The 26,950-nt window shown below is 39.7% G+C and overlaps 1 protein-coding gene and 1 pseudogene across 1 annotated transcript in view; one reads left to right on the forward strand and one right to left on the reverse strand.

Annotated features, from left to right (window-relative positions):
- Window positions 1–14,100: 14,100 nt before the first annotated feature.
- Ttc6 (tetratricopeptide repeat domain 6) overlaps window positions 14,101–26,950 on the forward strand; it is a 163,518-nt gene continuing 150,668 nt past the window's right edge. The window contains exons 1-2 of the mRNA XM_087208003.1: window positions 14,101–14,602; window positions 26,018–26,199. The gene's annotated coding sequence lies outside the window, so the exon portion shown is untranslated. The remainder of the gene's footprint in view (window positions 14,603–26,017; window positions 26,200–26,950) is intronic.
- Window positions 14,106–26,188, reverse strand: LOC106008669 (ELL-associated factor 2-like; annotated as a pseudogene).

A 26,950-nucleotide genomic window follows, 5' to 3' on the forward strand; every position in this document is an offset into this window, starting at 1 on the left:
AGGTGAGGTTTAAGGGACAGAATTGGGGGACATTTCTCTCTCTCTCTCCCTCTCTCCCCCTCTCTCTCCTTCTCTCTCAGTTATGGAATTTCTCTTTTCCTTTTCAATGATTATTGTTGCCTGGGCTTCATTCCCTTATTTTTCTGGCCAGAATAATGAAAGGCATTCTGTTGAAGTTTTTGTCACGTGCACTGATTTAATTTTGCAATTATGATTGCAGTTAAGGAACAACTACAATAAAACTGGAAGCTCACCACCAGGCTAGTATTTTCACAAATTTTGACTCACCTACAATCAGCATGATTTTGTTTACTCTTGCGATACTTCAGTTAGTTGTGTGTGTGTGTGTGTGCATGCATATTTTTATATTTTGTCTGAGTACATAAGTTGTTATCGGCCAGGGATTGATCTGTAAAATGTAACTGTGAAACTAACAAATTCCCTTTGAAACTGAGAGGATACAACATTTAATGTGTAAAAAGCATGATGAAAATTACAAAGACACAAAAACTTTCACCTTTCTATTTTGGTTAATTAGATGCAATTAGATAATTAGAGCAATTAGATGAAGGAAATTAACAAGGTAAGATAGAAAATGAGGAAATGAAAAAGCAAAGATATTTTGCTTCATTAGTTGTTTTATATTTATATGTTTATATAAATATTCACAGAAGATAAGGACATACTCTAGGTCTTGGTCATAAAGAGAATAAATTTTTTTTTCCCCTTCTGGTATTGGGAATCAAACTCAGGACCTTGTGCTTGCCAGGCAGGAGTGGTGCCACTGAGCTAAATCCCTGGCCCAGGTCAGATTTGTACAGTCACTGAAATTTCTGAGAGTATATGATCAATTTAGAGAAAAGATTCTTCTGAGTTTGAAAACAGTTTTGTCTCTGTTTTCTGTATTCTTACAAATGAACACATATAAATGGTAGTTAATGCTACTGATATTATTGCTATTAGTAGTATTAGGATTAATGTAAGCAAACAAATATCACAGAACATATAGAAAAAAATTAATATGATCCTATTTTTTTCAAAATTATTAATATGTTTATATATCTCCTTTTAGGCTTTTTCAGGAATTATGATCAAAGCACACAAAGATCTTGTTTCTACCATTCATATTTCAAAGGCAAATATTATTTTTAGAATAGTTTTACTTTCCTTGCAATGCTGAAGACTTTATCAGATTAGGTAGGTTGTCCTTGGGCTTAGAAGTTTCTTTTGGAACTTTTTGGCACTGGAAGTTAACACTGACTTGAAATTTAGGAAGTAAATTGAGATATTTGGCTATGGGCCTAAGAGAACCTGGATCCTGTTATTAATGGGTTACCCTGGTTGTATATAGGAGGATTGTATATAGGAGGTTGTATATAGGAGGATCAAGCCAGGTGATCCACATTACCAGCTGGGGCTTTGGCTTCATTCCAGTGTAGCCCTGTGAAGAGGTAGGCCTGACATATGAATTACCTGTGCTAGAAGGTTCCTATAGTTTAGGACCACATCATCTAGTGGTCTTCTTTATGTATTTCTACTTTAGTTAGAGTCTAGAGCAGTGCTTTGGGTTTGCTGTTCTAATTGGAGCAGGTGCAACTGCAAGAACTTGAGGATAACCTGTACTTAAGTCTAGAGAATTCATGAAGAAAGCTCTCTCAAGGCCTTTAGCCATTTTTGCCCAGAGAACTTTTCCTGGTGCCTGATCAAGCCTTTTGAGAGAGCAGAAAAGCCTGGTTCTTGATCCTTCTGACCACTACACCACTTGGGTCTTGAATATCCCAGTAGAAGAGAAAGGAAGTAGAGAGTGAAGTTATTTCTTAGGTTCCAAAAATTTTAAGCATATTCTGCCTCATTTTAAAGTGTAGGGTAAACTTAATCAACTTTGCCTGTCAGCAGCAGATTTGACTCTTCATGTAGAGTAATACTTTCTCCTTTTGTGACAAGTATATGGTTTTTCCTTGAGTATCTCCAAACAAGTTTTTCATAGTATATTGTTCCCAAGGGAAAGAAAATATACAATTTTCCTGTGAGACTGGACATTTACAAATCATTTTACTTACTTTCTAGTGTTGAGGGGTGGGTGGGGGAATAAGAGAACCAAAATTTGGTAGACCGGTGCAATAAGCATGGTGGGCTACCACCTTCCTTCAATGCACCATAGAAGTTCCTGTCAAGTTTGTAAGTTCTGTTTCCTATTGGCTTATTTTCAGATAGAGAGAACTTTCCTATTAAGAATTCACAGGAATATACTGAGAAATGTTAAACAGTAGACACTTGTTAAACTTCAGTAGCAAACTGTGGGCGTGGGAGAAGTTGGGAAGGGTATCCCCAAACAGGAACTCAGACTAAAAATGGGAAGTGCAATTGGAAGAGTTAAGTCAGACTTGCATCAGGCATTAAAGTACTTTTGGCCTGTGCTCTGTTCCAGTTACTACCTTTCAACTTCTTTCAGGAAAGAAAATGCAGATGGTGTCTGTATGAGCATAGTACCACCTGCACAAACAATAACAGTGTTCACATACTATAGCCCAGACAACATGCAACAGATTATTATTTTCACTTCTTAATATGAGTGCATAGCATGGACAGAATTGAATTATCTGAGGTCGAGTCAGTGGCTAGAGCTAAGGAAGAAAAGCTGGTTGGTTCTCAGTTTAGAGCTTTACCATGTAGTAGGAGTCTTCAGTTTGAGAATTAGCAGTTCATTTTTAGGACTTTAAAGCAATGTAACTATATTTGGAAGATAAATAGAATGCTTTCCTCATATTATCCAGACCACATGATGAATGAAGAATTCCAGCTATAAGATAACTGTTATAAATTAATGTGAATCCAACCAAGAAATGTGCTTAAGTGATAAGCTAAGAAATGTAAAGTGGAATAAAATATTTTCCACATTTAAGTTTTAAATTCTTCTGGGTTTATTCTGGTGCGTAGCACAAAAGTTGTAATTTACCTCACAAATAGTCAACCAGATGCTTCAGCACAATTTATTGAGCAATTCTGCCTTTTTATCACCAACTGAATGCTGCCTTTAAACTCGTATTATTTTAAACTTTTTTTCTCTCAGTCTTCTATTGATTCTAGCAAAAGTAGTTTAGCTCTAATTCTTATGTCTGTATAAATTCTAATTCTTATCTCTAGAATTCTCATATTTATATAATTCTTATATCTGCTTTCTCATTCTGATTCCCCAAAAGTTTGGTTTCACTATCTTATATATTATTTCAAATAAATTTAGAATTTTCAAATTTCAAAATATAATTTTTGGAATTTTGTACTGGCATTAAACCAACACAGTGTTTTGGAAACACCTGATATGTCCCGGCCCGCGGGTAAGTCAACGGAGACCCTAGAGGGGGAGCGAGGATGAGAGGGGACAGGGGACATGAGAGATGGAGACAAGACAGGTTTCTGATCAAGTCTCGTTTATTGCAGAAGCTGTTACAACATATATACCGTAGGGCTAGAGGGGAGGAGCAAGAGGAGGGTACTGGGGCTACTTCCTTGTTGCCGGGTAGATTTGCAGCAGGCCCGGATATGTCCGTAAAAGGCACTCAAGAGTTCTAGCGGGGGGGCAAGGCCCCCCACAGGTCCTCCCTTTAAAATTATAATTTTAGAAAGGCGTCAGGAGAGCCAAGCCTGCGGGGGCTGAGCCTGTCTTGGGTCAGAGCAACATACGTGTCTGCACCGTGCACCTTACCCGTCATCGGTTAACCAGAGAATCAAGGCTCTGGCACCTGTCTTAGGCGGCACACGAGGGCTCTCTCATTGCATGGCACGCTTGCTCAGTTGCCCGTCATTGGCTTGCCAGCCCACTCACCAGGTGGGGCGAGAACACTTCGCCACGGCAAGGACCTAATCGATGGTCCGACATTCGTCCTGGTCAGCCATTGCCAATCTATTATAGTAGACCTGTATGGGCGCTGTTTTTATTGCCTCTATCTGGGCTCTAAGAAAGGCCATGATTTTGTTATAAAGTACGGGCCCTAAAGAAATGAGCAAGAGTAGACCCAATAAGGGTCCCAGCAAAGGGAGGAGATAAGGGAGGAAACCATTGAGGCCAGTCCAGAGGGGATTTTGAGTGAATTTTTGTCGTCATCTGTTTAAATCTTCCTGAAGTTCGCGAATTTTTCCCCTGACGATCCCAGATTTGTTGGCATAAAAACAGCAATGTTCATTTAAGGCTAGACTGTGAATAAGAGAGTTAAGCTACCCTGATTAAGCTTTTGAAGATAACCAATGTGGACATGCTACAATAACATATTCAGAACTTAACCAATATGAACGTTTTGTAACAACATATTTAGTGCTTAAATATCAAGGACAACCAATACAATCAATTTATAACATATTTAGATAATATTCATTGTGATATGTCTCCCATAAGATTATATAATATAAAATTTACTAGGGGGTCCCTTTAATGAATTAAGACCAGAATAATCATTTTCTGGGTGGCCACTTCTATATTCATCAAAGGGAGTTCCCATCTATAATCGTTTTGACAAACAATTAAGAATATATATCTTTTTATTTTATAACTGTTAATTGTAATTTGATTGTTGCGTGTGGGTAACAATGCACGTCACTTTCATAAAATAAATTTCAGTGGTACTTTGATCAATTAACAACCTGGGAAGAAAAGCATGTCTTTAGTTTAATAATATTATCTATAAGTCAATTTAACAATAGGCGAATATCCTTTGAAGAGGAAGGAACATATTGAGCTCAACTGTACAAACACAAACAACAGACAATAGACAAACATATAAGACAGTGTGTAAAATTAGGGTGCACCCAAATATAACTAGCCAAATTGAATTATACTATACTCTTGATGATTATTAGATTGTAATTGTAGGTGCCATTGTTAACTGGTTAAGATTGGACAACGTCAGGTCATCGGCATCATCAGCACACCTATCAACTTGTTTTACTAGGCGTTCTGGGAGCCACCTGGCTGACTTCATTTCCTTGGAGTAAATACACACCGATCCTCAGCCCCAGATAAGTACAGGATCCGGCCCGTGCCATGAGTGGTCCAGGGGGTCTTTCCACATCACCGAGGCAAATTGTCGTTGCGTCTCTGGTTGCCAGAAACGATTGGCTGCAGATAAACCTTTGGCATCCAAATTTAAGAAGTTAAGAATAAATAGTGCATGTGATATCAGATTTCTAGGAGACCCCTTAGTAGGATACCATTCCCCCTTTTTTATTTTGTCTAAAGTAATTTTAAGTGTGAGATTAGCCCTTTCTATAATGCCTTGTCCCTGTGGATTATATGGGATTCCCGTTATATGTGTTATTGTAAATTGTTTGTAAAATTTGGAGAAGCCAGAGCTGATATAGCCAGGACCATTATCTGTTTTAATTTGTTGTGGGCAGCCAAGCACTGAGAAGGCAGTGAGGAGATGAGCAATGATGTGTTTAGTAGCTTCCCCAGATTGCAGGGTGGCAAATATGAATCCACTATATGTATTAATGTTGACATGTATATATTTAAGATTTCCAAATTTAGGGTAATGTGTGATGTCCATTTGCCATAGGGCATTTGGAATCAAGCCACGAGGATTAACTCCCAGATGAGGTGTAGGAAGGTGCAGAGTGCACGTAGGGCAGGCCTTAACAATTTGTCTAGCTTGTTCTCTAGTAAGCTTATACATAAGGCGAAGCGTGTGAGCATTAAGATGATGGAATTGGTGTGCCTTCTGTGCTTGGTCAATCGGACTGGGGGCATCAGTATTTATTGAATAGGCAAAAGCCTGAGGTCTTGTGGCTAGGTCTGCTAAGCGGTTGCCCTCTGCAAGTGGGCCGGGTAGGTTAGAGTGGGCGCGAAGGTGCCCAATGAAAAAGGATTTGGATCGTTTTCTGATTAGATCTTGTAATTGGAGGAAAAGACCACCAGTCTGAGAGGCAAGTTTGATCAGTCCACATGTTTCTAATAAGGGAACAGATTGGGCAATGTAAGCACTGTCAGTAAAGAGATTAAAAGCTCGGGCAGGAAATGCGGTAAAGACCGCTATGACTGCCTGGAGCTCGGTTAACTGGGCCGAAGAGTGGGCGGTTTGGAACTGGACAATGTTATCATCCCACACATAGGCAGCCATTCCAGTGGAAGAACCGTCTGTAAAAACGGGTAGAGCCTCTGGCAGAGGAAAGCAAGAAGTGATCTTCGGGAAAATGAAGTCATGTCTGTTGGCAAAGTCAATAAGTTTGCTGGGAGGATAGTGGTTGTCCAATAACCCTGAATAAGAAGCAAGAGCAATTGGGCAGGAATCGGTGGTTTGTATAAGCCAATCGACCTGGTCCTTAGGGTAGGGTTGGATAATGACATCAGGTTCTTTTCCAAAGTACATCTTTCCATGGTCTCTGCCCAAGATAACTAGGTCTGCAACTGCAACATAATAGGGGTAAAAGACCCGCTTAGGGGAAACTGGGAGATGAACCCACAAAAGGGGAGCGGTTTGCCAAAAGACAGCAGTGGGAGAGAGGGAGGTTTTGCAGATGATATACTGTAAAGGAGAGTTATAATCCATAAAAGTAATTGTTTGATTTTGAATGGCTTGTTCCACTGTACTGATGGCTTTGCGCCCCTCGGCAGTGAGCTGTCGAGGTGAAGTAGGGTGGTTATCACCTTGTAGGGTATCATAGAGAGGCTTCAGGTCATGTTTAGTGAGCTTTAAATAGGGCATAAGCCAATTAATGTCTCCTAGCAATTTTTGGAAGTCATTTAAAGTCTTAAGACCGTCCAGCCGCAAGGTAAGCTTTTGGGAGGAAATGTGACGTCCCTTCATCTGAAATCCAAGGTAGTTATAAGGGTCTTTTAGTTGAACCTTATCAGGGGCAATCTGGAGGCCATGAGATTCAAGTGCCCGTCGAAGGTCAGCATAACAAGCTAAAACCTCACTTCCTAATTGCCCCGCTACAAGGATATCATCCATGTAATGGATAATATACATTTGAGGCCAATTGTCTCGGGTGGATTGGAGTGCCGCGGCTACAAATGACTGGCACAGGGTGGGACTATTGGCCATGCCTTGGGGCAGAACCAGCCACTGAAAGCGCTGCATTGGGGTACAGAAATTGGTCGCTGGAAGGCTAAATGCGAAGCGTTTTTGATCAGCAGAATGTAAGGGAATGGTGAAAAAGCAATCCTTTAAATCAATAATAATCTTGTAATACCCAAGGGGAATGGCTACCGGCGAAGGGAGACCAGGTTGTAAAGCTCCCATGAGTACCATGGTTTTATTAACTGCTCTAAGATCTTGTAAGAGTCTCCATTTTTCCGACCGTTTTTTAATGACAAAAATGGGAGTATTCCAAGGGGAGTGGCTAGGAATAATATGGCCAGCATGAAGCTGTTCCTGCACCAACTGTTGAGCTGCTGACAATTTCTCCTTAGAGAGGGGCCACTGATCGACCCACACTGGATCATCTGAGAGCCAGGTAATCTTTTCAGCATGGGCCGCAGGAGTGTCAATGGCCCCTATGGAAAATGGCCTAGCCCTGCCCGAGGGGGCCGAGGGACAGGCTCAATGGGGTGAGTAAGGTTTGTAGGGTGTTTCCCCAGTCCCGTTCCTGGAATGTACCCATTTTTAAACATCTGCATAGTGACAATTTCATTGGGGCTGGAAATAATTATCCCCATTTGTGATAGTAAGTCTCTTCCCCATAGATTAATAGGTAACCCTGAAATGATATAAGGTTGAATGGTGCCCTGATTACCATCTTGGTCTCTCCAGGTCAGATCTTTGGCACTTTGTTTAGGATTTTCACTCTGACCTATACCCCCGAGATGGGTGAGGGTGTCTTTTAATGGCCATGCCTGAGGCCAATCCTCTCCCTTTATGATAGTTACATCGGCACCAGTGTCAACCAGCCCAGAAAATTGTCTCCCATCTAACCACAAGGTCACGAGAGGCTTTTGTGCTGAAAGTATCTCTGACCAGTAAACATCAGATGAGCCGAATCCCTGGCTGCCTCGGGCGTTGTTTAGAGCCTTATTAGAGGTAGAGAGAAGGGGAAGGAGTAGCAATTGAGCAAATCTTTGGCCTGATTGAATGGTATTAATAACTTTGGGAGAAGAAACCATAACTTTAATTTCCCCAGAGTAGTCATTATCTATCACTCCTGGGTAAACCAACAGCCCATTTATGGTACTACTGCTTCGGCCTATTACGAGGCCAAAAGTCTCTCTAGGTAAGGGTCCAAAGACTCCTGTGGCGAGGGCCTGGACTCCCATTTCTGGGGTCAATACTGTGTGGGTGGTGGCACTGAGGTCCAATCCGGCACTTCCTTTTGTGGCTCTGATGAGGTCTGAAATGGATTGCTGTTTATTGGAGCAAAATTGAGCGCCCCGTAAATTTGTTTGGAGTTGGGGGCCTGGGGCTGGCCCCCTTTCCCGTTTCCCGAATTCGAATCCTTAAGAGGGGGAAGGGGTCGGCCCTGGGCATCAGTTTTGGATCGGCACTCACTCGCCCAATGCCTCCCCCGATTACATCGGGGGCAGGGCCCGGGGGGCGGAGCATTGGGGCCCTGCATTTTAGTGGTCGGGCATTCTCTAGCAAAATGGCCGGTGGCCCCACACCGGAAACACTTATTGCCGACGTGGCGTTGCAAAAATTGTTTGACTGTGAAGCCTTGCATGGCGGCCGCCATGGCAAGGCCCTGTTGGTAGGCGGCCCCAATCTCAGAACAAAGGCGAATGTAGCCGGAAAGGTCAGTTTTCTTTTTATAGGGGCGGATAGCGGCCTGACAGGCGGCATTGGCGTTCTCAAAAGCAAGCTGTTTAACAAAATCTGTCCCTGTCTCCGCGCTCCCAAAAATCCGGCCTGCCGCCGTGAGAAGGCGGTGGACAAAGTCCGCAAATGGCTCGTCTGGGCCCTGCCGAATGTTAGTGAGGGAGGCACTCACGTCTCCTTTGGAGGGGAGCTTTTTCCAGGCCCTAGTGGCGGCGGTCTGAATCTGGGCATATAACCCCGCATCAAATTGTATTTGTTGGTCGTTGGCGGCGTAGGCCCCCTCCCCAAGGAGCATGTCAAGCACCCATCCATTCCCCGCCTGAGCATTGCGCCTAGCAGTTTCTCGGCAATTTTTAACATATTTAGATTTCCATAATAAATAATCACCTCCTGTAAGGGTGGCGCGGGCCAGAGTCTGCCAATCAATTGGGGTGAGCCAATTTTCTGCCACCGATTCTAAAATAGCCATGGTGTAAGGTGCAGTGGCCCCATATTGAGCTGCAGCCGTTTTAAATTTTTTAATGACCTTAAAATCAAAACCACTGTGGTGTCTTCACGCCTGTCTCTGTGCGTCAGTAGTTTTAGTTACGGGAAAGGCTTCCGCATTTTTAAGTTTCAGGGATACTCCCGACCCGGATGGCACCCTAGGGGCCGCCCCTCTAACGGGGGGTCGTGGCTTAAGTTTGTCTTCTCTACGGACATTTTTATGGGCTTTGCCTGTTCTTAAGCCTTCAAGCTGGGTAATAAGTTCTTGGTGTTCCTTTTCTAACCTTATCTGTTCTTTTAGAAATTCTATTTTGTCCCGGAGTTCCTTTTGGGGATCAACAACAGGACATGCCAGAGTGGGAGTGTCGGGGCCTGAAGAGATATAAGGAGGGGGATATCCGGAGTCGCCCCACAATGCTCCCCCCGCGGGCTCCTCCGACCCGGAGCCCTCTTGGGGCGGATCTGGGGGCGGAGGCGGGCCACGATAGGCTTGAAGGGAGGGATATAGGGGCGGAACCTTCCGCGAGGGTGGGGCTGTCCTAGAGGCGGTGGCGGAAAGCAAGGAAGCAGGGGTTCGGCGAGGCCCTGCCCTACAGGGCTTGGCAGGGTTCGTGGCCGTTTGGGGTTGGTCCGAAGGGACGTCATGTCCGTCGGGGGCGGGATCGTCGTCACTGTCAAAGGACATCAAGTCCTCTTCTTTGTCTGACAAAGAAGTCGTGGTCTCAACGGGCCTGGGCCCCGGCGCCATATTGGCCCGGGAGACTGCGTCAGAATCACTGGCGGGTGTCAGCCCCTTACCATCTCGGAGAGCTACCTCCCCAGCCTGTATAGCCTGCGCCACCAGTGGATCCCTCGCTTTATGAGAAATAATATCATTAATCAAATTCCAATATGAGAACGCCGCAATAGGGACCTTCCCGGGTCCGCAAGTGGCATAATAATCCTGGAGAGCTTCCCCCACCTTTTTCCATCTCTGTTCGTCAATGGTTCCCTCAGCAGGGAACCAGGGACAGAGATCTTTAATATAATCAAAAAATCTTAACAACTGTTTGACTGTAACCTTTACCCCTCGTGCCTGTAATGTCTTCTTGAGACCTTGCACAAACAATTCGTGCTGACTAATGCCCTGTCCCATAATCGCTGCTCAACTTACCGAGGTGCAAAAAGACGGCAGGTCCACGTCAATTGCAAGCCTCTCCCGTGTCGAGTGTGCTCTTTGTTCCTCAATCTTAATCTTAGGGCCCCTGAGCAGCGTCCTTCACTGGATCCCCCGTTCTCTGGCCGCACGTTGGGCGCCACTTGTCCCGGCCCGCGGGTAAGTCAACGGAGACCCTAGAGGGGGAGCGAGGATGAGAGGGGACAGGGGACACGAGAGATGGAGACAAGACAGGTTTCTGATCAAGTCTCGTTTATTGCAGAAGCTGTTACAACATATATACCGTAGGGCTAGAGGGGAGGAGCAAGAGGAGGGTACTGGGGCTACTTCCTTGTTGCCGGGTAGATTTGCAGCAGGCCCGGATATGTCCGTAAAAGGCACTCAAGAGTTCTAGCGGGGGGGCAAGGCCCCCCACACTGATATAATTAAATTATTTGACCATCCAAGAAAAGAACAACTGTTTATGTAGTTGAATTTTTCTTATGTCCTTTCAATAAAATAAAAAATTATTCATGTAGCTTTAGTAAAAATCTTGTTATGTTTAAATACCCTCTTTTCTGTTAAAGTTCTGAAGTGGCACCCAGCAGTTAGAAGAAAAAGTACAACTATCCAGCATTCAGGCCTAAGACTCTGGCTGCAGCTTCCCCTGAGGTTGCGCACCTCCCTCCCTTTCTACAGGCTGCTGTAACTCAAAGAGGGAAGTGGGCTGGGGGAGGGAGGGGGACACCTGAGAGTAGGACAGGGAAGCAGCTACTTATCCAGCTGGAAGAGCAGAGATTTGGCCCTTGCATTGCCAGAGCCATCTCCCCCTCCCCCTAAAACTGCAAAATTGAATTTTTAATGAGAAAGCCCCCCAATTTGAAATTGTTGACTGACTATAAGTCAATATTTCTGAAAAAGTCTGAATAGTTGAAAATCACATTGATGGGCTGGATCTAGGATACAGGCCACAGTTGGTGACTTCAGTCTTCGGTTAGCAGGTTTACTTTATTTTTAATTTTAGTTCATGAGTACATGTTTGCTGTACATGCAGTTTACAATCATCTCGGGGACTGGGCACATGTACAAATCACAGCTTGTTTCCTTTTTAAATCCCCTTTCCTCTCCCCCTCCTCTAATTCCTCTATGCTGATTTTCATTCTTGTTGATATTGTTAATTTTAGGTCATGTTATGGCATGTAATGTTTACATTCATTGAGGTTATCAGGTTCCAGTACCTGCAATATCTTTATTCTACTTATTTCCCCTTCCCTGCCTCATCATCCCTCACCCTTCTTCCTTTTGACCTTATTGTAGGAGATTTATCCCCTTGTCCCCTTCTATTCATCCTTTATTATTTGCTTTTTTATGCTTTGCCTCACTCAAATGAGAGATATCATACAGTATTTAAGCTTGTGTGCCTGGCTTTTCATTCAACGTTACATTTTCCAGGTGCATCTATTTTCCTAAAATGTCTCAAATTTGTCATTCTTTATAGCCCAGTAGTATTCCGTTATAGATAGATACATTTTCTTTACCCAATCATCTGTTGATGGGTATACAGGCTGTTTCCAGCATTTAGCTATTATAAATTGTGCTGCTATAAACATTGGTAAGCATGTATCACTCTAGTATGATATCTTAAACTCTTTGGGGAAGATACAGGGTCATATGGAAATTCTAATTTCAGTTCTTTAAGAAATCTCCATACTGATTTCCATAGTGGTTGTACTAGTTTACATTCCCACCAACAACCAAGGAGGGTTCCTTTTTTTACCACAGGCACAGCAGCATTTGTTTTAAAAATTTCTTAATGAGTGCCATTCTTTCTGGAATAAGATGGTATCATAGCATTGTTTTAATTTGCATTTCTCTAGTGACCAGAGATGTTGAACATTTTTTCATATATTTGTTGAGTATTTAATTTCTTCTGTGAAGTGTCTGTTCATTACTCTTGCCCATTTCTTGACTGGGTCTTTAAGGTGGTTTAATTTTTTTAGTTCTTTATGCATTCTAGATACTAGTCCTCTGTCTCAGGAGTAGCTGGCAAATTTTTTTCCCCATTCAGTAAGTTGTCTCTTCATTCTGCTGATTTTGCCTTATAGAAGCTTTTTAGTCTGATATAATCTCATTTGTTGATTCTTGCTATTATTTCTTGTGCAGTAGAGGCTCTGTTTAGAAAATCTTTTCCTACACCTATGTCTTTAAGTGTTTTTTCCTCTAGTAGGTTTAATGTTTAGTTATTTGATCCAATTTTTATCTTAATTTAGTATATGGTGAAAGATAACAGTTCAGTTTCAATCTTCTACAAACAGATAACCAGTTTTACCAGCACCACTTGTTGAATAGGCTGTCTTTCCTTCAACATTTGCTTCCTGTCTCTTTGTCAAAGATCTTACAGTTGATTGTGTCTGGGATGTGTATCCTATATTCTGTTCCATTGCTCTACATATCTGTTTTTCTTCTACTACCATGCTTTTTTTATTCCTATTGCTTTGCAGCATAGCTTGAATTCAGGTATTGCAAGGCTTCCTCTTTTGCTTTTGTTGTCCAAAATTGCTTTTGCTATTCTGGGTCTCTTCCGGCTCCATATGAATTTTAAGACTGTTTTTTTTCTAGATCTGAAAAGTATGCTGTTTCAAATCTATGTAAGAGTTTTGGAAGTATGGTCATTTTGACAATATTGGTTTTGCGTATCCAGGAGCAGGGGACATCTTTCCATTTTCTGATGTCCCCTTCAATCTCCTTTTTTAGAGTACTGCAGTTTTCTTTGTAGAGGTCTTTCACTTCCTTGATTAGGTTAATTCCTAGGTATTTCATTGTTCTTGATAGTACTGTGAGTGTTTTCATAATTTCCTTCTCATGGAGCTCATTATTGGTATACATAAATGCAATGATTTCTGTGTGTTGATCTTGTAACACTTAGCAGGGCTAGTTTAGATTTTCCTGCCTCTGCCGTTTTCCAGTGCTTATGCCTAGTGAGGTCATTCTTACCTGAAAGTGGGACACGTTATAGTCTAAAGAAATGTTAAAATAAATCCAATATGGGCTTGCAAAACTCCCACTGGTGTGTGTGTGTGTGTGTGTGTGTGTGTGTGTGTGTAATTACTGATTTGGAGGGTTTTCATGATTTATGCGAAAAGGTCAGTAGATGGATATAAAATTATTTATTGATTTTACCTATTTGTGCCTCAGGGAGCACAGCAAGGCTCTATCATGAAGAGCTTTGCTGAGCTGGAATTTATCAACAGAAATTTCTCTCTCTCTATAATATTATATATATTGTATCTCATAGGTCAAATTTGTCAACATGTCCACGATCCCGAAGCACTTCGGACTGAAAACCAGCGAAGAGTCCTACATGTTTAAAGAGCTTGAGAAGGTTCGCCAGCAGACGAAAAGGGATTTCCTTCGATTCAAGCAGAAGTTGGCTTGCAGGCCGAATTTAGATGAAGACTCAGACTACTCTCCCCACACCTCAGGCCCGGTCTGCCCTAGGGAGAAGAGACACGTGTTGTTCACTGCACCTCAAGGGCTCGCAGGGTCCCCTCCAGCTGAGGGCCCCGAGACATCCTCCGCCACACGCCTGCAGGGGGCGCTCCAAGGCGCCGCGCAGCCCCCGGCCACCGCCGGGAGGACCCAGTCGTTCTGCCCCCGGGACTTTTACTTGCGAAGCTCCGCGTTCCTAAGGCACCAGCCCCAGAAGAAGCCACCTGCCATCGCCTCCTAGGCTGGCACGTCTAGACCCCTGGTGCTGCTGCCGCCGTCCACGGCGTTGAAGCAGAGAGCGCGCCGGGGCCTGGGGAACCCTCGGCCCGCAGCTACCGGGCGGGTTACGGACGGGGCCCGCGGGGGGAGGGCGAGCCAGGGGGGAGCTCTGGTTCCCGAGGGCCACAAGGCCAAAGACAGGAAGGCCAGCTCAATCTCCAGCGAGGGCAGCGATGCAGAGGCGGGCCGGTGGCGGAGAGTGAGGATTCGCACGGGCTTCACGCCCCAGAGCTCAGGCGGCGCGGCGCAGCCATGGACTGGGGCCCTTTCCAGAGCCGCGCGCCACAGCAGCGCGCCCAGCGACACGCGGGAAGTCTCCCGGCTGGCGGCGCTGCGCACGCGCGCGGTCCCCAGGTCCATCCAGGAGATCATCGCCTCGCTGCAGCCTGAGGCCCAGCTGGCCTCCGACCAGACCATCAGAGAGCTCACAGAAAGCGTAGTGGGCCAGAACTACGACATAAGAATGGAAGTAGGTGAACCGGACGAGAGTAATGCTTCTTGTGGGTAAATGTGTGTGTGTGTGTGTGTGTGTGTGTGTGTGTGTGTGTGTAATTTCATCTATATGTAATTTTTTTCAGTGAATATGATGTGCTGTACAGAAAACTCCGTTGTGTTATTGAATTTATTTATGTTTTATTTGAATTTTCAGTTTCTTTTAGGGAGAATGTTTCTTCTTTTCAAAGTGAAAGACTTTGAGATTATTCCAAAAACAGGTTCAAAGAGCATTAGCTGAAGACCCCACTAACGTTTCCTTTTAAAGACTGTGGTCATTTAATATAGAAATAACAAAACAGGGGCTGGGGATTTAGCTCAGTGGTTTCGCCGTCTGCTGCGCAAGCACAAGGACCCGAGTTCGATTCCCGGTTTAAAACAAAACAACAGGGATTTTATTTATTTATTTATCTATTTTAACGTTTCAATAACATTTAATTTATTTTATCATCAAAAGTGTCATATTTTCCTTACTCTTAGAGTTTTAATTTTAATATAAAATAAACACATGCCTTGTAAAAGTTATATTTATAGGTAAATATTTCTTCAGTCATTACTATCACTACCTGAATTACTTGTCTGTAAATAATTTCTTAAAGTATTCATCAGAAGGCCACTGTTGTCATGAAATCTGTTATGACCAGCATCTATATCAGAAGTCCTGGGGCTGGGGATTTAGCTCAGTGGTTCCAGCGCCTGCCTCGCAAGCACAAGGTCCCGAGTTCGATCCTAGGTACCAAAAAAAAAAAAGAAGTCCTGTGCTGTGGTATGGCAGACATGGTGGGATGTCCTGAGATACAATTATCCAGACTAGAAGAAGATGTGCTCTCTTTCTCCTCGGATGCACTAGAACTATCCTCACTACTTGATGATGATGAACTTGAGTCTGATGAACTATCACAACTACTCACCTGGTCCATTAGACTAGCTTCTACCTTTAGTTTTCTTTCAATATCATCCATTAGCCATGTTAGGATATCTTGTCTACAGATGGAGAATGCTTTATAAGATTGGGAGTCCTAGTTGAATTTCACATTTGTTGTTGCTGTTGTTCTACTTGATGGTGAATTTTACTGCTTCCTTCAACTCTTGTTTTTTGTTTTTACAGTGATGTTGCTGCTTAGTTTTTCTAGTGGACATTCTGCAGTATCATGGATAATAATAAAAATGCATTCTTTTAAGTAAGGTTTCTTTGAACCTTTGAGAAGAGTTACTGCTGTAGTTAAACCTCCTATATTTGGCAGAGTTATTGTCACCTGTTCACCTTTGCCAACCTCAAGGTGTCCTTCACAGGAAGTGTCAATAAAAGCAGGTTTAAAGTCATAGCGTACAGTATAGAAGGCATAGTGCAGCTGCTTCTTGAAACTCGCCTAACTTGAGAACTGGCCCAAGTGCACAAGTCTTACTGGTCAATTCATCAATCTCCTCCCACTCGGCCTTTGCCTTCGCTTCCACCTGCCACCTCAGCCCCAAGCAGCTGTATAATGGGGATTTTATATGAAAAACCCACTTTCCCCCCTCATTTGGCCTTATTAGTGAATTATGGTAAAAGTGAATTTATATCCTGAGATCAGTGTTATTACTATTAAGAAATTCAATTTGTAAGAATTCTATAATATTTTCACTGAAAATAGTTCTCTTGAAGCATTTCAAAAATATATTTTCTGGGCCTTTTCTACTTCGACTTAGAAGTGCTTCTTGTGTGCAAAACACTGTAGGGTAGACTTTATGTGCATTTTTATCCCAACAAGAACCACATCAGGTAGAAAAATATCAATAAAAGTCTTGTTTTATGTAGGAGGCCTTCTAGCTCTAGAAAGGCTAAAGAATTGGCACAGTGTCCTATAGCTAATGCATGGCAGAGCTAGGATTCCACCCAGGCAGACTTACCCCAAGACACTAGCTTGGAATTATGCCCAAGAAAGTCTATTTGTTGGCTACGAAATGGCCCCTACAGGAAGCAAAGCTAGGTAGGGTCATATTTAAGTGTAAGATATTTTGTCCATTACATAGACTTTACTTTGATGGGGACATTGAAAGAAAAAAGGGAGCATGACAGAAAGAGGAAGAGGTAGGGGGATGAAAGGGGGAGAGACTTTGAGAATAACAATGAAAATGACAGTAAGAGGGAAGAAGATTCTATTACTGTTCTTGGCTATGGCTCAGGATCTCCTGTTAGTACACAGAATACCACTGCTGACATTATGTCTTTAAAATAGTTTCAGCCCCACAACACATGCTTGGCTGTGATTTAAGGAATGCTATCATGAAGAGAAACAAAAATACATATGAGCCAGAGAGTCTCCAGCATTGTCTTTGACTATGTTTGTGAGCAGAGTATTACAAATATTCTGAATTAAGATTCACATCTCCCCTTAGTTACTGAAGAAAATAAAATCTGACTGTCTTGACCATTTCAAACTGAGTATTTCTAGTTAGATTTCTGCAAATCTGATTGAAAAAGGAGCCAGGGATCCATTAAAAGAGCCTATTAGAAGGAGCCTTAGCAAAAAGAAGGCCTTAGTCAATCCCCTATGAATGGGCCTAACACCTTATGGTATGGTTGAGGTACTTGATATGAACAGGGCCTGGTATTAGAGACTAGCTCAGAAGTACTGTAGTATGTCAGGGCAGGGGCCCATAAGAAAAAATATCATGACTCAAGTGGAACTAGAAGCATATGAAGAAAGAGTATCAACTGAATAATGACTACTGGAACAGTGAATTCTGTTCTTCTACCAGAAATATTCATTTTTCCTTTGTCTGCTTTTTTTGGTGTTTCAGTTAACCTGATTTAAAAAGGGTTAGTATCAGTGAAGAGTCTAGACTTTCAACACTGCCCAGCAGGAAGCCACTGTGGAAATCAGTATGGAGATACCTTAAAGAACTAGGATTAGAGGTTCCATTTGACCCAACTATTCCTCTGCTGGGTATCTTCCTAAAAAGAATTAAAAGAATCATACCACAGCGATATATGTGTGCCCATGTTCATAGCAGCACAGTTTGTAATAGCCAAAACTTGGAAACAACCCAGTTGCCTATCAACTGGAGACTGGATGAAGAAAAAAATTTTTTTTTAATCAAATGGAGTACTACTCAGCCATAATGAGAAATTAGAGGCATTTATAGTTAAATGGATGCACATTGAGGCCATACTCTTAAGTGAAATAAATAGGAAACGTGTAAATACTGAATAGTTTCTCTGGTGTGAGAAACTGAAAGTGTAAATAAGGATCAAAATGTATAGTAGATAATGTGAAATAGGAAGAAAAGGTGCAAAGGAGAAGGGGAAGTGGGAGGGGTAGGGGAAAGGAAAGAAGGGAATGGAATTTATATGAGAAAAAAAAAATGGAAACAAAGTCTTTATAAATAGAGAGGGGTAGAGGGATTGAAGGGAGGGCAGGGGAGTAGGGAAAATTAAGAATCAAGATATAGTATGTAAAGGTACAAAACTCCAATGATGAATGTCATTATATTGTATACCTAAAATGTAGCAATAAAATTAATTTTTAAAAAGACCATTCTTCCCACACTCCTTGTGCTGTCAGTGTCACTGCAGACCATGTAGAAAACAGTAATGAGATACTCCTATTCCTTCCAACCATCATAGTGTCAACTGAAGACTGCTGGTGAACCAGAACTTGTATTCCCACTCAGAAGTAATCAGGCAGCCCCAACTGATGGTGCCAGTAGGGTATATGGAACTTGGACCTCCCCTATCTGACAGTAATGCAACCCCCCCATTCCCTTGTTAGAATATCAGAGAAAGCCAGCTTAAGATCTAGACTTGTATAATACCCAAAATGTCCAAGTTTCAGTAGAAAAATCACTTACCATGCCAAGAACCAAGAACATCTCAATTTGAAATAAGAAAAGACAATCAGGCTGGAGCACTTGCCTATTATGCACGAGGTCCTAGATTCAATCCTCAGTACAACAAAAAGAAAAAAAATTCAGTAAACAGATACTAAAATTATTGGACAAAGATCTTAAACATCCCTCAGAATGCTTCAGCAAGCAATTATGAACACTTTGAAGCAAATAAAAAAGTATAAAATATGAACAAAGAATAGAAAGTCTCAGAAGAACCGAAGAAAAGAATTCAAGCTGAAAAATACAGTAACTGAAATAAAAACTAGATGGATTCCAAAATGGAATGGGAAAACTAGAGTATAATCAATGAACTTGAAGATAGAACAACATAGCTTATCTTAGGTGAAAAACAGACACTAGATGAGAAAAAATTAGTCTCCCTAGGACCCATGAATTATAACAAAAGAAAGAAGAAAAGGAAGACAAGACTGAAAAAGTACTGAAAGAAAAATAAACAAACTAAAAGCTTCTCAAATTTGGCACGAGACATAAAACTACTCATTTAAAAAGCTGAGTGAATCTCAAACCCAAGAAATTCATACCCAAACACATAATGTTACACTTTTGAAAATTGAAGTTAAAAAAATCTTGAAAACAGTGAGATAAAAATCAGTGTTACCTACAGTGAAAAAGTTTGCATAACAAAGGATTTCTCATCAGAAACCATGCGGGTCAGAAGTAATTGACAGCATTTTTCAGGTGCTGAAAGAATTGAGCTATCCACTCAGAATTCTATGTTCAAAGTTACCCCTCAGGAATTAAGGGGAAATCAAGACATTCTCAGATAAAGAAAAATGAAAAGAATTTGTCACTTGAAGTTCTACCCTAGGTTCAATCCCCTACTGCAAAACAAAGCTCAAATGAAACAGTATAGATAAATTAGTATTTTAAAAAAATATTAAGTAACAGGAAGGTAGGTAAAAGTAAATAGAGGAACAAAAAAGAAAACAAACAAAATAGACTCAAATCCAACATATCAGTAAGTGCATTAATTATAAATAGTCTACATAATCAAATGACAGAGATTAGACAGATGGATTAAAAATATGATAAGAAGGTAGGTAAAAGCAATAGAGAAAAAAAAGCAGAAAATAAAGTAGGCTTAAAGCCAACATATCAATAACTGCATTATAAATGGTCTAAATAAACAATTGAAAGACAGAGATTAGACAAATGGATTAAAAACATGACCCATGTATGGTCTATAAGAAGCTCGTTTCCAATATGAAAATGTGGGTAAGTGAAAATAAAGTATGAAAAATATATCAGGCACATATTAATCAAGAAAAACCAGGAGATGGTATATTACTGTCAGATAAATTACACTTCAGAGCCAAAAAATTTACCAAAAGCACAAAAGACTTTATAACATGATAAATAGATCTAGTCATCAAGACAAAACCACTCTAAATGTGTATAACAAATAGTAGAGCTATAATATATGTGAAGTAAATACTGAAAGGAGAAATACTCAAATCCAAGATAATAGTGAGACTCTAATACCTCTCTTTCCAACAGTTGATTAAAAAAACAAAACGGAAGCTGGGCATGGTGGTATATGCCTGTATTCCAAGAGCTCTGGAAGCTGAGGCAGGAAGATTTCAAATTCTTTCCTAGCTTAGGCAATTTAGCAACTTAGTGAGACCATCCCTGTCTCAAAATTAAAAAAGAGTGGTGGGTGATTAGGGATATAGCCCAGTACAAAGGCTCTGGATTTAGTACCCAGTAATGCAACAACCAAAAAACAGATACACAAAGAATCCCCAAAGACACAGAAAAATGACACATCAACCACCAGGAACCTAGACTACATCTTTACAATATTGACCACAAGAATAGCAGAACAAGCATTTTTGTTCATTCCCCATAGATCATATACTAAGGTAGAACATATAATAAATGATAAATTAATCTAAGTCAGTGTGAGAGAATTAAAGTACTAAGTGTGTTTTCTGATCAAAATATAATCAAATTAGAAATCAGAAACAGATACTGAGAAAAATTTCAAACACCTGGAAAGTAGTATAATTCTGAATCATCTGTTGGTCAAAATGGAATTCTCAGGGCAATAAAAGTAATGCACCAAATTAAAGTAAAAATATAACATTTCAAAATTTGTGGGCTATAGCTAAAATAAAGTATAGCACTAAATATATACACTAGGAAAGATGCAATGTATCAGTTCAATAATCTAAATTCCTTGCTAATATTTTAATAGCTGGATTACTGAAATAAATAACTGGGTGTTTATTTTAAAGAAAAATAAATTTAGTCTTTGATTCTAGCAAGGCTTATTATAGCTTTGACAAACAGGTTCTAAAATCTATATGGAAAGGCAAAGGCAGTAGAATAGTTAAAATAACTTTGAAAAAGAAGAATAAAGCAAAAGGTAGCAATGTACCTCATTTCAAACTTTATATAGGACCAGTGATCAAGATTGTGTGATATTGGCGGGTCAGTGGAACAGAATAGATAATACAGAAATGGTTCTATACAAATATGCCCAATCAACTTGACGCAGGTGTGAGAAATAATTCAGGGAATATTGATGGTCTTTTTAAAAAATGGTACTGGCAAAAGTGGACATCCACAGACATTTAAAAAAAGAAAAGAAAAAACACTTCTAAGTATCAGACCTATATAAAAAGCAGCTCAAATGGATCATGTATTTAAATGTAAAATTATAAAACTTTCAGAAAAAATAGAGGAGAAAAGCTACTGGATCTAGGGCTAAGAAAGAGTGCCTAGAGTTGGTACCAAAAGCATGATTTACAAGGGAAAATTGACTTATTGGATTTTATCAAAATCAAAATTTTTTTGCTCCACAAAACACCCTGTTAAAAAGATAAAAGGACAAATTGCAGACTGGGAAGAAATATGTGCAAATAATGTTTCCAGCAAAGCATTGTTGTCTAGAATTTATGAAGAACTATCAAAACTCTGCAGGAAAATATCCAATGAGAAAATGGGCAAAGGATGGAGGGGTTGAAGGGAGGGCAGGGGAATGGGGAAAAAATAAGAACCAAGATGGATTATGTAAATGTGCAAATTTCCAATGATGAATGTCATTATATTGTATACTTAAAATGTACCAATAAAATTAATTAAAAAAAGAAAAAGATGTGAACAGTTTATCAAAGAGGATATACATATGGAAATAAGCACATGAAAAGATTTTCAACACTGGAACAGTAGGAAAATGCAAATTAAATCCATAATGAGATACCACCACGTCCCTATCAGAGTGCCTAAAATAAAAAATAGTGACAGTACCAAATGCTAGCAAGGCTGCAGAGATACTGGATTTCTCATGCATTGTTGGTAGGAGTATAAAGACACAGCAGATCTGGAAAACAGTTTAGAAGTTTCTTAAAAAAAGCATAGTACTGCTATGTGATCTATTAGTTAAACTCCTGAGTATTACCAAGGAAGGAAAATATATATTAATGCAGATATCTGAAACAAGTATTTATAGCATCTTTATTAGTAATAATGCAAAACCAGAAACAACCCATATGTCTTACAAGAAAACAAAGAAGAAAATATTTATTACCTGAAAAAGTTGGGATGAATCTCTAAAGAATTAATACTGATGCAAAAAAGGCAACCTCCAAATGGTAGATACTATATAATATAATGTTTGACAAAATGACAAAATTAGGGAAATAGTTAACAGATTTGTGTATGCCAGGAGTTAAGGGTGAACTTTTGAAGAGGAAAGTGAGTGGGCCCAGGATTTAGCTCAGTGCCGCCATGTCTGCCTTGCAAGCGCAAGGTCCTGAGTTTGATTCCGGTACTGGGGGGGGGGGGGAGAAATAAAAGGACAACTTTAAAAATCTATGTGGTATCCTTTCAAGCGCAAGGTCCTGAGATCAATCCCTGGTACCTTGCTGTGATATTTTAATTTTGTATAATTTTACCACTGGAAAAAGCTAGGTATACTGTTCATGATCCCAATCCCCCGCCCTCCCTCGACAAGGGTCTCAAAGCAGTGAGCTCAAATGAGCTTCCTGCTTGAGTCTGAGTATGTGGGACCACAGGCAGGCACTACCATGCCCAGATGAAGCATTCTCTGGGTTACTTCTTTTTTTTTTTACAACTGAATAAAAATCTACAATTGTGTCAAAATAAAAATTTTGATTAAAGATATTAGCAGATTTTTTGTGTGTGTGGTGCTGGGGATCAAATCTAGGGATTCTCATGGTAAATGGTAAGCAAACATTTACCACTGATCAACATCCCTAGCCCAATGATATTAGCAGATTCTTTTAAAAGTGTATGTTTTTTTGAAAAAAATAATTTGTAAGAAGATGCACAAAAGAAATGCTAATAGAAGTTGATCCCTAATCTTCAAGTCTGAAATGTGAAATCCTCTGAAACAGATTTTGGATTTTGGGTTTATATTTTCAAGTTAGGGATGCTCCATTGGTAGTCTATGCAAATATTGTGAAAATAAAAAACAACAAAAAACCTTCCAAAACCTGAAACACATGTTATCTCAAATATTTTGCATTAAGATACTCAACCTGTGTATTTTCTTCTATGTTCTTTAACTTTCCAGACTAACAATACTTGTTCTTTATCCTTTACATTTATCCCAGTTCTTAATACAAATGTATATACATGCAGAGGGTATTTTTTTTTATAAAATAAAAGCAGTCTGCCACTTACTTTTTGACACATGTCAATGAACATACACCAATATGTATAAAGTATAATATATTCTTTTATAGACCTGTACATTGTTTATAGTGCTTAGGAATTTTCTCCACTCTTTGCTTTTCAAATTTCAGATTTCCTTATTTTAGGGACAAATTTTTGGTCACTACAGGTATAAATCAGAGAACCTAGGATCCCGGCAGAGAAAAGCAATCTATTGTTTGAATGACACCAGTATAATTGGGGGGGACTAGTTTGCAGACATTTTATTCTATTGAAATAGGAAAAAAGGTCCAAAGACAAAGGAGTGAAGGGAGGGGAAGGAGAAAGGAAAAGAGGGAAAGGAAAAACTATGAGAAAAGAAAAAAAAATGGAAATGAAATCTCAGTAAATAGGGAAGGGCAGAGGGGGTGAAGGATGCACAGGTAATGGGGAAAAAAATAAGAACCAAGATATATCATGTACAGGTACAAACATCCAATGATAAATGTAAATGAATTGTATACCTAAAATGTACCACTAAAAGAACTAAAAAAAAAAGAAAATAACAGGCAAATTTATTATGTTTTGTGCAGTGCTTGATTGTCCTCATAGATGTAACAGTTTGTGCTAGTACAAATGATGTAATGAGTAGGTTCTCTAATTATTGCCAAATCAGTTTACAGTTTTTTTCTGTGAAGTTTAAAAATCTCTCACATGACATTTGCCTGCTTTCATTAAATACAAAATATTTATGTATTTTTCTTTTTTTAAAATGTAAAATAAGATTTATATTAATTCTTATGGGGAAATTTCCATTACTTTAGTTTGTTGGATGTAGCCATGATTTTGAAGTAAGCCAGAAGTTCTCTCAAAACAAACTTATTCTTTATTGGAAACAAATGTAATTTAATTTTCATAAGAATTTAAAAAATAGTGGAATATAGAGTTACTTGAAAAGTGACATGCTACTTTATTGCAGAATTCAGATGTACTTTTTTATCGTGTACAGATGCTATCCAGCAATGATTTTTTTCTTCCACTTGCTTGAGTAATGTTTTTTTTGGTGGCACTAGGAATTGAACCCAGGGCCTCGTGCATGCTAGACAAATGCTCAACTATTGAGCTATATCCCAGCCCTTTAATTTAGACTTTAGAAGACAAAGACCAGGTGCATCTGAATCTTGAAAGTGATCCATTTTCACACATACCAAAGTTTAAGCAGATTTGCACATGTGAGGTAAAGTAAGGAATTTAAAAATGCTATTGAAAGGCCATACTGTTAAGTGAAATAAATAGGACACACATGTGTAAATACCAAATAGTTTCTCTGGTGTGAGAAACTAAAAATGTAAATAATGATCAAAATGTATAATTGATAATGTGAAATAGGAAGAAAAGGTCTAAAGGAGTAGAGGAAGTGGGAGGGGTAGGGGAAAGGAAAAAAATATGAGAAAAGGAAAAAATGGAAACAAAGTCTCTGTAAATAGGGAGGGGTGGAGGGGTTGAAGGGAGGGCAGAGGAATGGGGAAAAAATAACCAAGATACATTATGTAAAGGTATAAGTTGCCAATGATTGATGTAACTTTATTGTATACCTATAATGTAACAAACTTAATGAAAAAATGTTATTAAAAATAATTGCTCTTGCTGGCTATTTCAGGTACAATTATTTGCATATTTAGGAGAAAAGTATGTCCACCCTACTTTGTAGATTGTTACTTAATACATAGTTCAATTGTCTTTTACTTTGTGGTGTGGACTTAAAAAATGCTTTTAAATGTTAAGGACTGATCCAAGGCCTTAGAATTTTGTGGAATAGAGTGTGAGGTGGACACTGGCTGGATAGTTAAAAATCCAGCCCTAATACCACCTTAACATTGTAGAGTGTTACTCTACCTTTGTAACAATTTGAATCAACTAAGTATCCCAGTTAGGTTACACGTTGACTTATTGTACAGGAGAAGTGTTTTGTTTTTTATTACTGAAAAGTACAGTATTTGGTTGTGATTGAAGTCAGCTGTTCTGTAGCTATAAGGAGCCTGAAGCTAGGCAGATGTATATTTTACAGTGTTTATTTTAAAGCAGAGTAAGTAAACATGTGGGTTTTAAGGATGGGTAGATAAACAGTTTTGACAATAAAATGAAAATCTTGAGAACTAGCCAACCACAATCATGGTTAAGCATCTCTTATTCCAAATGAAAACAGTTGAATAGACTATACAGCACCTTTCCTAGTTGTGTTGGATGTATGTCTCATTTTAGGGGGAATAAATTTTATGAGGACCTGGTTTTCTTAGTCCATTGTAAAGTATGCTGAGCCTTAGTCTTATCATAGTGGAGAGGTAAGACAAAATTAGCCATATTTATTTTCTTTTTGAGTTTTTATGATCATGTTAGGAAAAATTTAAATTATTAGCCTATTGCATTGAAACTAAACATATCTTCTTGTTTAATAAATTTTTTTCTGATCTATTTTGCCACTTTTGTTTTCTCATATGGAAAAGAACTTTCAGAGTCCTGGTGATAAATTTCCCTGTAGTTTCCTTCCTCTCATTTTCACTAAAATAGTGTGTTTTTAAAATATAGGTCATCTGATATTTTATTATATCTGTGTATATACATATATATGTCTGTATAACATATGGTAATATATATATGCATATATATATTAAACTTTATACTATTGATAAAACTGAGACCCAATGAGGGAAAGTGACTTTTGCAAGGCTATGCAGCTAGTTAACATAGTTGGGACCAGGACTATTTTTAGTTCTTCTGACATCCAGTGCAGAATTGTTTGTATTATATCATACTAATGGCACTTTCCTTATTCTCTTTTCTCCCATATTTCCTCCCTTTTCTCCCTCACTACCTTAAGATCTAGAGCCCAACGATGACCTCTCTGCCCTAAGATTTCTGCAGGAGTGGGAAGACTATCATACACTTCTGTGTTGGAATGGCCTCTTGTTGGTGGCTTCTGAGACCAGTGCACCTGGGCCTGGAGAAAGTCAACAGAAACCAAGGATTTGCTCACAGAGCTTTGTGGCATTGGTAAAGATGGTGGGTAGGGGATGGGACCCAGGCTGGAACCTAAGATACCCCATTTTGTAATCAAAGCAAAAGAATACAGATGGGACAAATGACAGTGATGATGTTAGATGTTGGTTATATGATCACTAGTCTGTTATGCCCAAACACCACTGATTCTTCAATTTAGGTTGGTGTTACTTTGAATATGTTTATCTGTCATCTCTCATGCAAACAAAAGCAGAGTAACAGACTGACCCTCTTTTACTTAATTATATTAGCTTTATTTTTACTTTTTTATGGGAATCTTTGTACTATTCTCATAATGAATATTGAAGTACTTTTTCTTATTGGCCTAGTGGGTATAATTCATGAGCCCTTGTTTTTTTGTGGGGGAAGAGCTAATTTGACATACTAGAAATCTTATTACCTGTGGTGAGTTAGAGCCTTGTTGAGAATTCTCAACCTGAGAGAATAGGATGTGTCATTGGCCAAAAGCCAAGAGGAGGTCAGTTCTTGCATATTATTATAGTAGGGTTACAGGATTGCCTTGATCATGTGGCCAACTGTAAATGGATATGCTGGTCATCAGATTTATGTCATCTTGGCAATAAGTAAAATTTTCTGCACCCACTACCCCTTCCCTACAATTTAAAGAAGTAGTCTGTCTTTTCTTTAGTCCTCAGAGTAATATAATCAATAAAATTCCTATCCTTTGCTTGGCTTACTACAAATTTATTATGCACACAGGAGCAGATTATAATAAAGCCAGACCTCATCATTT

This window comes from Heterocephalus glaber, unplaced genomic scaffold, assembly GCF_053883595.1.
Source record: "Heterocephalus glaber isolate CG9 unplaced genomic scaffold, H.glaber_assembly_v1.0 deba00000901, whole genome shotgun sequence".
Classification (NCBI taxonomy): domain Eukaryota; kingdom Metazoa; phylum Chordata; class Mammalia; order Rodentia; family Bathyergidae; genus Heterocephalus; species Heterocephalus glaber.